This window comes from Equus asinus, chromosome 12, assembly GCF_041296235.1.
Source record: "Equus asinus isolate D_3611 breed Donkey chromosome 12, EquAss-T2T_v2, whole genome shotgun sequence".
Lineage (NCBI taxonomy): Eukaryota > Metazoa > Chordata > Mammalia > Perissodactyla > Equidae > Equus > Equus asinus.
The window spans coordinates 9,675,535-9,689,997 of record NC_091801.1 but is presented as its reverse complement, the minus strand read 5'-3'; the positions used below and the strand labels follow the sequence as shown (position 1 = coordinate 9,689,997).

Genomic DNA, 14,463 nt, shown 5'->3' with positions numbered 1-14,463 from the left:
CATTTATTCAATGAATTCATTAAAGATATATCTATTGAGAAGCTGCTGGGTACCAGGCACTGGAGTAGAAACTTTGGACCTGGAAGAGAACAAGACCTCTCCCTGCCCTTATTCTACTGGCCGACACAAGCATTAAATGCACAATGTACTCAATTAGAGATGTAACTATTTGTATGAACGAAAAGTGCAGGCAGGGGTCCGTGAAAACAGATACGGAGGAGTGAACTCGACTAGGCAGTCAGAGAAATATCCCCAAAGAAGAAATATCTAAACTCAATCCTGAAGATGAGTAGGAGAAAACCAGAACAGAGCGGGGACATTTCCTTCAAAGGGTGAACAGTCATTGAGAAAGGCCTAGAAGCAGGACAGAAAATCAACATGGCTGGCGCATAGTGAGCACTGTTGAGTGAGCTAGGGTAAGCCTGGGAAGGTGGGGAGGCACCTCGTCAGACATTTCCTCATAGTCATGAAAAGGATTCCTGCTTTATCCTAAAAGTAATTGGAAGCCCTGAAGAATTTCAGGAAGAGAAAGGACACGATATTTGCGTTTCAAAAGAGTGCTGTGGATGGAATGTCAAGTTTAGTCTGGATGAAACGGGAGTAGGAGGTCCTTTTAGGAAGTCTAGGAACAGTCTAAATGAGCAACGATGGTGGCTTTGGCTGATGCATAGCAGAAGAGGTGGAGAGAAGTAAATGGTTGGATTCAAAAGATGTTTTACAAAGTAGAATTGGGCAGAGAATTAGATATGGGGCAAGAGAGAGGGAAATGTCAGAGATCACAGTCCCATTTCTGCCATGATCACCTGGGTATATAAGTCCATTTTGTCGAGGATACATCGTGCACAGGAAGGAAAGCGAGTCTGGAGGTCCTAATAGACACGCAAGCATCAATTACATATTCCAATTCTGTCCACTGTATAAAACAAATATTATCAGTGAAAAACACCTTTAACCTGTGTAGATAGATGAAATATGAACACATATGGGCATTTTTGAGTGTTTGATAAAAATATTTAACTTGATTATGACTTTCTTGTAGCAACCATTCAGAATATAGAAATATTATAACATTATTGTTAGTCATCTAGAAAATGTAAAGTATATGAAGACATTCTGGAAAATATTGTAGGAAGGAATGAAAGGGGGGAAGATGTGAAGAGAGAGAAGGGAAAAAGAAAATGAGGTGAATTGACGGAGGGAAGGAAGGAAAAAAAGAAAAATAGGAAGAAAGGAAGGAAACGTGCTTACTGTTTCTTCATTAATTGTCACAGTCAGATTCAACCCCACACCAAGGTCATTCACCTGTTCTTAATGAAGACAAATGTAATAAACTGAATCCCACCTGTGTGATTAAAAAAAAAAAAATCTATTGTTTTCCATTGAGGGTTCAGACTTTTAATATGCTGTTTCATCTTTTTAAGGAAATAGATTGAATTGGATTTGGTGTGCTTGTAAATTTGAATTAAGGTTAGTCTGATATATTCTGTAAGCAAAATACCTTATTACCCTTGCAAACCATAAGGTGAGATCAAAGCAATGCATTTCCATTTACTAGACATTTTTCACTAAAGGTAAGTCATTTCTTGTTCCCAAGAGAATGTCTAAGAATAATTTGGAAAGAAAATTCTCAAATGTCACCCTGTATGGGCTAGCATCATCACACACCTAGCATAAATACAATAGGCAATCTCTTCCACGTTTCTTGGACCTGCAGTGTGGATTTTCCAGTGTGATATGTAGAACTCTCCACATGGTGTTATAATTGAAACATTGTTGTGTGTTACAAGATTCCATTTTTTGATCTGCCTTCCATAATAGCCATTCTTTAATCTTTTTTTTTCCTCCATTGCCTCATTTTGCCTTCTCAGAGCATTACGCATGCTGAATACCATTATTACCTTTGGTTATTAACTAGGGATGGATTTTGAAAAAGTAATTTTGTGCTGGCTTGATGTAGCCGAATAAGCTGTCAAACATCATAGCAGGTGACAGTGTGCTGTCCTTCTGTGGAGCTACAGCACAGTGTGTGTTATAGCTGGAAGGTTATAGGTAATCAGAGAGGATTACCGACGGCAGCTTTATTAAATATCTGTGGAGGTCTACTGTGGCTGCCAGCAGATAATATGAGCTTCCAAAATGAAAACAGGAAATTATTAATAAACTGGATTGGCTGTTCTGAATGCCCTTGCAAAAGTTTATCTAATTTTATTTTCCAGGGAGATGAATGTCAAGTATTAGATTTATTATTACTTAAGGTGTAGGCCTTTTATTCTTTGAAGTGATTCTCTTTTAATTTGTTATATTTCCCTGGATGTTTGATGATATTAACATTGTTTAAACTAGAATGTTTCCATTCCCATTTTCTAGTAAGTAAATTTTGACAGTTCAGAGTCGAGCAGGTTTTATGTGTTCTTTCTGATGGTATATAATAACATACGGTTTACCAGGAGATTTAGATCAATATATAAGTTGGCGTGATGTTTTTCTACATTCTAATAGGTCCTTTTTATAAGTCTGCATTGAATACAATTCTTTAAGCCTTTTTTTGTGGAATTTTCTAAAAGTAAAGAATTTATTTTGCTCATCTTTTAAAAGACTTCTTGCATTTATTGAAGAAGAAACTTGATTTATTTTTGTTTAATTGCAGTGCAACATAGTGAGGGCTAGCATTTTCAGAATTTCCACAACCGCCTCTGATACACCTTATCTATTCAGAGATGAGAAATTCTGCACCTTCCATTTAACACCGTGAAGTTTGACAAGCATTGAAACAAAAAAGGAAGTGTAAATTTTACTAATCAAAACATCTGTACTGTGCAGCCATTTACATTTTCCTATCAAGACATGAGAGAAATGTTAATTTTAGACGACTCTTTTTATGACCTATAATTACTGTCATTAAGAAAGCTCTGGAGACGTGCAGGGAGCTTTGACTGAAATACAGTTTGACACGTTCTATAATTAATGCTGAATTAACGTGCTATATGAAGTGCCTTAGAAAAAAGAAGGTTTCTTTTCCTCAAAGAGAAGTCAAAGAAATTGTATTACAGGAATGCCCGTCAGCACAGCAGTATTTCAACTGACATTATTGAGCCTACGAAAAGCTGACTTCTCAGGGACTTTAAAATGATTGTTAGAACTTTCTTTAGTTTCAGCTTGGGTGGAATATGTACACATAGGTATAGATATTTGTTTCCAAGTTCTTTCTTTCAGCTTCTTGATGAAAAGTTAATTAATGCTTAAAAGTAGTTAGTTGCTTTTGACGTTCTAAGAACACTCTGAGAACACTGAAAACACTAATAGAAAATTTGATCATAAAACCCACAACCAATGCTTCCAGTGTAGCCATCTTACTGTCTTCCTTTAAAAGTTGTTACTGTAACCCTTTGCTGGAATATAAGACCCATGAGGGCAGGTAATATTGTCTTCCAACCCCTTCCAACTTAGAATTATGCATGGAGCTTACTGGGTGTTTAATAAATATTTGATGAATGAATGAAGAGAAAAAGTAATATGTTAATATTTCAATATTTCCAAAGATCTCTTTTATACTACTGTAATATTTAAAAATGTTTTGAATTCCCCAACAAGCCTTGTGACACAACATCTTTTTGGCAAGACTTCTAGTATGTAGGGTTTTGTGTGTGTGTGATTTGAAAGACCAACACTTTTTTAGAACATTTTTTAGACAAAAACTGTACAAATGAATTAAAATGGAAAATCTCATTTTTGTGTAAGAGCACATTTATACTAGTTCTAATAATTTCATATTAGCCATATTTAAAAAGAGTGAGTTTGTTAATAAAAATCTTTGAAGACATTTCCAGAAGGAATCTTAAGCAGTTTCACGCCTAGTAATATGTGTAAATAACATATTTATAAAATTCTTTACAATGAAAGAAAATACTAAACATTATTTCCCTTATAATTTTAATTATATTACTATTAAAATTTTTATTTAATGTTTGCTATTAATTAGAAAACAGATGTTCTGAGGAAGAGTTAAAAATCACGTATGTTCCGCCATATTCCACTTCTAACTTTAAGACCCAGAGTTAGCCTCAAGGGGCAGTGAATAAATAAAACACTAAAATACTTCTAGGTCCGTTTTCTAACATTGAACTTATTAGTTATGGTTTGGAAATATAGGCACCTCAGATTATTTGGTGTTCAGAATTTTCCAGACTATCTCAGCACCTAAACTGAGTCTTCCTTGTAAGAGGAGCAAGCGTGAATGTTACGTTAATCTGCTTACCAACATCATTGTGAATTAAAAAAACAAAAGATGAAACTAAAACTATAAGACACAGAAATATCCAATGGCCCCAGTAAAAGCAAGAGAGACTCTGGCATATATTAAACTGAAAAATCTATGACAGACTGATACAGGAATCGCTTCTTTTAACTTTGCGATATTCCTATTATTTTTGTCTGAACAAATTTTTGTTGTTTGTTAACATTGGTTTAGAAAAAATAACAATGTATATGTGTTGTTATATTGGATGAAGACTTATCATTCTCAATCTGCAAAGCAAGCCATCATGTGAGTTTCTAAAATATCTGGATTCAAATTGGATGAATGCATGGCAATCCAAGGAAATAATTCACAAGTGTATAAAATTTAAAAAGAAACAAAGATTTAGAAAGTATATACAAGCAATCAAAATTAAGGATCGTGTCACAGTGCTTTTATTTTGTTTATTACATACCAAATTGGTTTAACCCTTTGAAAAAAGGTTTATACAAAAGTTTAAATTGTAATTATTGTTGTTATTGTGATTGCTACTGTAATCATACTCTATATTATTTGGAGTTAAAGCATATTTGATTTTTCAAGAAGTGGAATATTAATAGGAATTTACCAACTATGTTTGAAATGCTGTAATTTGGTTTTTCCTCCCTCAATCTTTTGTGGGAATTTGAGCTCAACTTTTTTTTTTTTTGACCCATCCATGTGAGAGAAGAAAAACATTATTCCAATCAGAATAACTGCAATGAACTGATACTGAATGTAATATACATTTTGGTTTTTGTAGGTAGTTTTTGCTACTCACTTTTTGGGAAATAAGGAAATAAAAAGTTAAAGAAACAGATCGTTTCCTCTCCTGAGCCTCTCCTTATACTTATATACAAACATGTGCCATTCACCTGTGAGATTCTGGAGGACAGGAACAGGTACGATTCCCTTCAGAATTCTAATTCTAGAACTGGCTTTGATACAGCCGAGGCTCAAGTTTTAGGTGTTTGCTTATGACACAAAAACTAAGCTGTCTGGGAAGCAGGGGTCCTTCATATATAAAGAGCGGAGACAGCTGGTCTTTGGAGCACTTTGACAAGTTCCCTGAAGTCAGAAAACAGTATGTACAAACGTCTGTTGTAGAAAACATAGAAATGTGCAATCTCTTCTCCAAAAGGTGAATGATGCGTGAGTGGATGTGTATGTAGGGGTGTGTGTGTGTGTGTGTGTGTGTGTGACTGAAGAAACCTTAGATCAATGCTGTATTAAATACACAGTTTATGGGCTGTGATCAAAATAAAAAGTTCCTCTGAAATTGCTGTTAGCTCTTCAGTAAAAGATAGTCCTAAGATGATTTATGTTCCAAATTGGAGCCTCAATTCAGAAATTAGAATGTATCTAGTTCAATATATTAATCAACGTTTTATTCTTAGTTGAACAAACTTTATTCTTTCCTCAAAACCATACTAAAGTCTGTCAGCGGAGATGTCTTTCTAGAAGCAGGGGATACCCAATGTCCACTGTCCCCATTCACTTCCTCTGTTTCCACTGCAGGGCTGAAGGTGGAAAAGGTAGGTTGGGGCTTGAACGGAAGTTTTTATTTTCTGGGTGACTTCACACTCCCTGAGCCTGGAGTGGGTTAAGGTGAGCTTTTCCTTTCTGAGGGCATTTGTGGGAAATTCAGAGTCCATCCCTAGGGAACACACTCTGCAACTCTCTTGCCTCTAACCCAGTTTCGCTCCTGGTTTCCTTTGCAGTCTGTGTCCCAGGCTCCCTTCCAAGGTAGGACACACGGTGGAGTGCTATTGATGCTGCCACTTTTGTCCTACTTCTTTCCCAGGGGTAAGTCGGGCACCAGTCCACTCTCCCTGTACCCACTTAGGTTTAGGGGGCACATAGCACAGACTCGTGGGTGCCCCCTCGCGAGGCATGCGGTAAAAGGCGTGATATCCTTGAGCCGTCTCCACTTTGGAGAGGGGGATAGCAGTGTTGTTCATCTCCCTAAAGATGTGAATTTACAACTTTCACCTCTAACCCTTCCTCATTTCCCTGATCTGACCCATGGTCCTAAAGTTATAAAACACATTATTGTCCCCATAGTAAATTCTGAACTTCACATCTTTTATATTTTCTTTTCTCCACAGAATCTTTTATTATATCATCTGCTACAACTTCATTGCAAGAGGTATGAAAGAAGAGGAAAATTAAGTTGCTAAGTATTTTAAAGCCAGACTGAAATACTTAGCCCAGTTTCTAAGCAGTGGAACTATTTCATCAAAGGAAATCTTCTTTTTGTGTCCAAAAAATAAAATTAAAAGAACTGCATTCATTGAAGTAGAGTCAGTAAGCTCGGAAGCTGGATCTCTTTCCCTCCCTCTGCCACTCCCTGTCCTGGAACCCACTGGCCTCCGCAGAAACCGTTGGAGATGAAAAGCACATATTGGAAAAACCCTCTCCAGAAGACCATACGATGAACAGCCAGAAGGACTACACAAAGGGAGACTGAAAAATCAGATCTGTGTTGGGGAGACCATGAGGCTATGAAATACTTAGGAAATAAGAAAGTGGGTGCAGCAAAGGCAGAAGGAAAGGATTTGAGAGAGATTTAAAAGGCTGATATATAGATAGCCGGTTGGTTAGTTAGTTGGAAGAGCAAAAGGACACAGATAACACAGGCTTCTTTTAACTTGATGTGCCAGACAGACATGATGGTGTAGTTAACCAGTAGAAAGGAAAGGAACATCATTTTTGCAGATGGAAGAAAAAAATCTTAAGTCGGCATATTGGGTTTGAAGAGTTTACAGGGTACGCCAGGCAGAGATAGTCCGTTGCCATTTGAAGTCATGAGCTTTCTCACTGACTTGCTTACCATAATGAAAAATTCAAGTACATAACTTGACACTTTTTGATCACTCCTCCAATAAATAATTCTCTCCTTAAGGACACCTAACCACCAAAGCTTTACCTCATCCACACAATAATACAGTCATTGGAAAATATAACAGCTAATTCGGATTCCTGAAATTAAATATAGTGGCGGCCTTGCTTGTGGAAGGATACTTAATGGTTGGTGACTTTAATTTTAAAAATAACGAAGGACTTTCTAATAGTCATAAATGTCTTTACATCAAAGAGGTGACAAATTCCCTATTACTGGGACTTCAGTCTTAATAAGGATGCTTGTTCGGCGTGCATGTTAGTCCAGGCACTCAGGCATCTGGTAAGTGATTGACTCCCAACTTGCAAGTTATTTTGCAGAGTTTACTATCTGTCAGTCTCTGATCCTCTTAGTCCCATTTGGCTTCTAAGCTGAAATGTCCACATACCAGAAAAACTATCGTTTGATTTCTAACTGTCCATGTGTCTAAACTTGAACTTTGTCTGCTGTCTCAGCTCATCCATACACCATCTTCCACAAAACAAATAAGCAAGTAAATAAGCCTAAACATACCAAAGAAAACACAATTTTTTTGTAGTGCTATATTTTATTTGTCATCAGGTGACATTATAATTCATCCAGTGACGAACTAGAAACATGAGACTTATCTTTATCTACTCTTTCCCTCTAACTCTCTAACCTGTCATATTTCCTGAAGATTTTACACTGTCCACCACTCCCTAACAAGGTCAGGGACTTCATCTGCAGATAAAATTTGAGATCCTCAGCATGGCAAACAGAAGCCTTCATGGTCTGATCAAGTTTAAAAAGTTGGTCAAGTTTTTAAAATTTTCCTCTAAGGACTTTTTTATGCTACTTCAATATTTAATAAATCATTAAATTGTTATAATTATATAGTAGGTATCTGTTTACCTCCAAGTATTGTTACCTCTAAAGCAGCATTTTAGAAATATATAGAAATATAATGTGATCCACATTGCAATTTTAAATTTTCTAGGATTTATGTTTAAAAAGGGGAAAAAGACCCAAGTGAACCTAATTTTAATAACACGTTTAACTCATATCAAAAGCTTATTATTTCAAAATATAATCAAAATAAGAATTATAGATGAGACATTTAAAATTTTTTATACTAAGTCTTTAAAATCTGGTATGTATTTTATACTCACAACACAACTCAGTTTGGACTAGCTAAATTTAAGTGCTCAGTAGCTACATGTGACTAGTAGCTTCCATGTCTACAGAGTAGCAACAGGAGGCGGCCAACATTGGTTCACCAGCCAAATCCAGTCCAATGCCTGTTTTAGTGTGGCCTGGGAGCTAAGATGGATTTTTTCCATTTTTAAATTGTTGGAAAAAGTGAGGAGAAGAAGAATGCCTATTGACACCTGAGAGCGTTATGAAAGTCAAATGTCAGAGTCCTTAATAAAGATTTTTTTAGAGCATAGACATGCTTATTCATGTACAGATTTTCTGTGGCAAATTTTGTGTTAAAATGACAGTGTCAATTAGTTTTGAGAGACTGTATGACCCCGAAAGCTTAAAATATTTACCATCTGACCCTTAGCAAAAAAAAGTTGTCCAATTCTGCTTTCGAGGGTTTGCTCTGCTAGGACCATGATCATGCATTAATTAGCTTTCCACTCAGAACATGGCTGACACACAAAAGAGACTCAGCAGTTTCAGAATAGGATACATTTTACAAACTCAATTAAATAAGCATCTATTGAACAAGTACAATCCTAACACACACCCCCTCTACCTAGAAATCGTACCTCGGATCTTTTCCATTCCAGAACATTGTGCCACCAAAACAGAAAAATGACAAAACATAGTCAAAAACAGAATTCTCAATTCAGATAGATCTGGGTTCAAGCTCCATTTTTGCCTCATCTATAATCTTGAGTAATTTGCTTACCTTCTGTAACCCTTTTTTTCAGTATCTGTAAAACAGGGCATGTAAATACTTAACTTACAGGGTTGTTGCAATAATTAAATGAGATGATGCATATAATAATAAAATAGTGACTGAAGCATGGTAAATTTTCAACAAAAGTTAGCTGTTTTGGTGAATGTATCTAAAGCTTCCTAACTTAACTTACTCCTTTCAGTATCTTTTAGTCTCTGCTCTTGAAGGAAGTGATGCTTTAATTAATACAGTTAATAAAATTATAAGTATATATTTATTTTAGCAAATCCTAGAAAACTATGTAGGTTAGTTAAAAATATTTTGGACACCAAAACACATTACTAGAACATTATAATTAGATTAGTTTTTAAATGTATATAAATACATACTCTAAATATAAATGAATATCTTCAATGGAACAAAGGGTATTTATGTATAAGGAACAGGAAAGAAATATTACCTAGAAAGCTTTAACAATTTTGGAATCAGAAATACACGTTTTAATAATGTACTATATAACTTTACCCTAGACCCATAAAATATTTTTAGATGACAATCTAAAAACTAATAAGCAATGTTTAAATGTAATAAAATATTATTATATTTAATATTATAAAGTTATTCAAATTACATAGTTCCATTTATGTTCCTGGTTGAAACGTTAACATAGCTGAAAATAAGTCTTTGGACAGTTCTGTTTAATTTAGGTTTTATGACTCCTTGGAGTGAAGAGAGGAAGAGTGTTGTAATTTTCTGGCTGTGGAGAATCATTTGCTATGGTAAACTGGATAAATGCTCGTGCTGCCTCTTGGGAGCGGGATAGAAAAGAGTAGCTGGTTCTATTCTGCTGAGACGCCAAGGTCTCCATATTCTTTCAAACTCAGTGGCCTTAGAGGGATCATGAATTGCTGAGGTAGAACGATCCTGCCTCCTCTTTATCTCTCATCTACTGCCTTTGAAATCAACTAGGCCTGCGTACTTGGAAGCAGCACAAAGGGTAAGGCTGGAAATAAAAATATGGCCTAGGATTTGTGATGCTCAAGTGATTGAGACTCATTTCTCCAATAGCTGCAGCACTGAAATATGCTGGACTTATCACTGATATACTGCGGTTCATGGCGCTCTAATTCATTTTACAGAAGTAATCCTGCCCCGCTCTACCATTACTCTTTGGAATAGGGCTCACGCTTTGCTTTCATTTTGAAATAATTCATCATTAAGTTCATAATATCTGATTTTATCAAATTATGCAGATACAGAAAGTGTCAAAGACTTCTTTGTGGGCAAAAGCAAAGTGACTAAAAACTCCTATGATATGTAACGCTCACATGTGATATAAAATGCACGCCCAACCTGACGAAACTTTCTCTTCCTTCTTTTAAGCAGTTTCTGAAATTCTACATATTTCTTTCCGGAATAATTAAAAATGGGGATAAACAAGTCCCTTAGCTTTTTATTCAGCATACAACAAAATACACTTGTCCTTTCTTATGTGTAAGACTGATATTTTAAAATTAACATTCTTAACATCTGTTCAATTTTATGGATGCACTATCCACATTGGTTTTGTATATATCTTAGAGAGAGCACGATCTGTGCCTGCTTAATTTGTTTGATCTTAATATCAATTAATTTTGTTTTGTATTGGTGAGCTTTTCATCATCAATTATGAGAATTCTGATTTTACTATTTCACCAAAAAGAAAAAAAAAGCCCTAACTAAAATGAATTCTAACATTGGAAAAACATATAAGGAATCCAGAAAATAATTATCTCTATGTAATATTTCACAGTGAAATGTTATGGATTATTACTGAAATTAATATGTTGACTTCGCTTTTTTCCTCTTAATTTGTAACACTGTGGCCCATTTTGTTAGGTTTATTTTAGGCATCAAAAATAGATCTAATTTTTTGAAACACATATATTACTATAAAATGGTACTAACAGCAATATCATATTGCTCTTAGATTTTTTGGATTTAGTGATTCTCTCCTAAAAAAAAATTAACCAGATGGATTTAAATGAGAGAAGCCAATGATTTAATGAGGAGAGAAAGAAGATAAAATGTCCAAAATTTAACTTTAATCTATATTACTTATAAACACGTGGTGTGATAGATTTTTGTAAATAATTTCAGATTTCAAAAAAATACTCTGCAGTTTTTTCAAAAGCTGTCATGGTGTAATTAATATTTTATTTAAGTGTATAATTATTAACCAGTTTCAATTCCAAACAATGCACTCATTTTGTTTCTTCCGAGTCTAGCTACACATTGAGTAGTCTCTTATTTTAAGTCAGACTCCTATCACTAATCATGGAGGAACAAAGATGTGTCCAAATTTTGAAAGAACATGGGTGTCCCAAAGCTCAGATAATGAATTTTAGCTCTCTCTGGAGAAAAGCCTTTCCTGTATGTAGTCTGGCAATATTCCAAGATTTCTTTTTAAAAGTAACTCCATATGTGTACCGAAAATAAGCTAGTGATGTTTTAAATCAACTGGAAAGAGAGGCTGTTCTTTTCAATATTTTTTTCCTGCGCATAACTTTGAAGTGCAGCATTTGGGGATTATGAAGGTTTGGGTTACCTGCTGAATGAAGGCATGGAAAATTATTTGAAAGTACCCTTTTTTTGAAACTGTACTTTAAACTTATGAAATATCACCTGTGGTTAAGAGGCGGTATGCAATTCAAAGCATTTTTTTTTCAACCTAAAGACAAAGAGTTAATTTTAAATTGTGATTACATTTTCCAAGTTTTCTATGGCTGCAAGATCATAATCAAAAGTTTGTGGTTCACTTATTTTAAAGGCAGAAGATGACGGGAACAAGTAAATGCTATTAAATTAAAGAAAATATCGGTAAATTTATAATGAGTTAGGCACTGTGAGTAAAAATGAACAAAAGACCAGAGCTCACTATGCTCTAGTGATTGTCTCACAGCAGGCATTGTAAGTGATTTCGTTTTCAAATAAATTCAACTTGCGTCTATTTCCCAGTAGTGTGTTCTGAATTTAGTTGATGCATTCAAAGACTTGAGATTATATATGTGTGTGTGTGTGTGTGTGTGTATGAAATATATATATATATATATATAGCCTTGGTAATATTTTTAGTTAGGGAAATTTGCCATATTGCAAAATTTATATCATGTAAATATAAAGGAAAATGTATTTGAATAAGGATTCTTTTCAGAAAGCAAAGGAACGATCATAATTCATATCTTATTTACATCACGAAAGAGACCCTTTACCTAATATATCACAGACACACTTGCTACAACTGGATACTGTCTAAAAGCATTTTGAACTAATATGAATGGTTATATAGTTAAATATTTACTTTAGTGTGTAAAATATTTCACTCCATCCAAACAGGAAGATGGCTGCATCTTCTTTTTAGAAGCAATATAAAATGATAAAAAAAGTAGCAAAACATCTGATATTTATTAAAGTAAATGACAATTGTGTTAAAAATCATGCTTTAGAGATACTGTAAAGAAATCAGTTCAGAGACTCATTTCCAAAGTAAGTCAACATTTGTAAATAGGTAAATTATTTTTAAATTGTATATTTTAAATGTAATATGATGGGGTTTATGCCTTATGGTAAAACTGTTACATCCACTAGAATATATGTTTCATTAAATCAAGAAATATTAGGGCTAGCCTGGTGGCACAGCAGATAAATGTGCATGTTCTACTTAGGCGGCCCAGGCTTCACTGGCCCGGATCCTGGGTGCGGACATGGCGCCACTTGGCACGCCATGCTGTGGTAGGCATCCTGCATATAAAGTGGAGGAAGATGGGCAAGGATGTTAGCTCAGGGCCAGCCTTCCTCAGCAAAAAGAGGAGGATTGGCAGCTGATGTTAGCTCAGGGCTAATCCTCCTCAAAAAAAAAAAAAAAGAAAGAAAGAAAAAGAAATATTTACTGAATGTGCCTATCAAATGCTAAGGGCCGAGGAACCAGTAAAATATACTGCATTTTAGCTACTGATAAGTGTAAAGGAGAAAAAAATCATACAGGGAAGGGGAATATAATATTATGGCTATGTTGTATGGGGAGGTTGTTGAAATTTTAGGTGTAGAGGTTAGGAAGCATCTCTGGGGTGACTTTTGAGAAAAGAGCGAAATTGCACATGGGACTAGACATTGACCACCTCTGGAAGAAGAGTGTCCTAGCTCAAGATACACACGTGGGAATGCTCGTGTGCTCTATGAACAGAGAAGAGGACAATATGGCTGTAGCTGCATGAACAAGGGCAGAGGCAGTTGTAGCAGAAGCAGCCTGAGAGGTAATAGAAGAAGCTCAGGTAGGACCTTGAACGCCATGCAAAGACTAAATTTTAATTAGAGTGAGTTGGAGGATTTTGAGCAGACAGGTGATATAATATGAACTTACGTTTTAGCAGATAACTACTATTTTGAGAATAGACTATAAGTGGGCAAGGGTGGAGGCAGCGAGACAATTAAGGAGTCCCTCAGAACAACGAGGAAAGAGATAATGGTTTCTTCAACAGTGGATTGTGACAGTGGTGGGGATGGAGCTATTAGAGAGTGACCATATTACATATACAGTATTTTGAAAGTAGAGCCAACAGGGCTTGATGATCAACTTCATGTAGAGTATGAGTTAAAGAAGAGTCAAGGATGGCAGGAGACAAGGCTGGAAGGTTGGAGTTCTCATTGACTATGATGGAGAAGACTGTTAGAGGAGCAGTTTGGGGACAAAAAGTCTGAAACTGACTTGGACAAATTAATTTTGGGATGACTATTAGACATTCACATTGAGCAGTCTGAGAAACAGTTGTCTGTATAAGTCTGGAATTAATATGGAAGTCCAGAGTTGAGATACAAATTTGGGACTTATTAGCATATTGATTGTATTAATTTGATTACAATGGCTGATCACACTCAGTGAGTGCAGACAGACATGAATATATAATTCCTTATTACAAAGTTAAGCATAGTCTTTATCATTTCCTTTTTTTATGTTTTTCAGATACATATATGCAAAGAAAGCTTATAGACAAAACTGAACAATGCAATATCAAGAAAAAACAACAAGATATTGACAAAGAAAAGAACTGTTAGAATTGCCACAACTACTCTGGAGAATCATTTGTTAACTGCTGTTTTGAAAATGTGCATGCTTTATGACTTAAAATTTATACTTGTGGGTATACCATAAGGAAATGTTATAAAGACTATACAAAAGATATATATGTAAAGATTTTTATTGAAACACTGCAACTCAACATCTATCAGAAGAGAAATGAAAGAATACATGTTAGCATCTCTGAACAATGGAATATTATACAGCTGTCAAAATGAATAAACCAGAACTGTATATATCAACTTTGATTGGTCTCACAGACATAATATTGAGTTAACAAAGCAAAGTGCAGAACATTTTATGCA

General features: G+C 35.2%; 1 long non-coding RNA gene across 2 annotated transcripts in view; it reads left to right on the top strand.

The window, feature by feature from the left end:
* The window catches only part of LOC139039879 (uncharacterized), a 65,793-nt gene extending 51,687 nt beyond the window's left edge, over positions 1-14,106 (top strand). Inside the window, exons 5-8 of one of the 2 annotated variants that reach the window (XR_011493106.1) lie at positions 5,792-5,881; positions 5,995-6,079; positions 6,382-7,457; positions 14,045-14,106. This is a non-coding gene — a long non-coding RNA (uncharacterized lncRNA). Of the gene's footprint in view, positions 1-5,791; positions 5,882-5,994; positions 6,080-6,381; positions 7,458-14,044 lie in introns of those variants that run through there. The other variant, XR_011493107.1, reaches the window with a different exon arrangement.
* Positions 14,107-14,463: the final 357 nt, after the last annotated feature.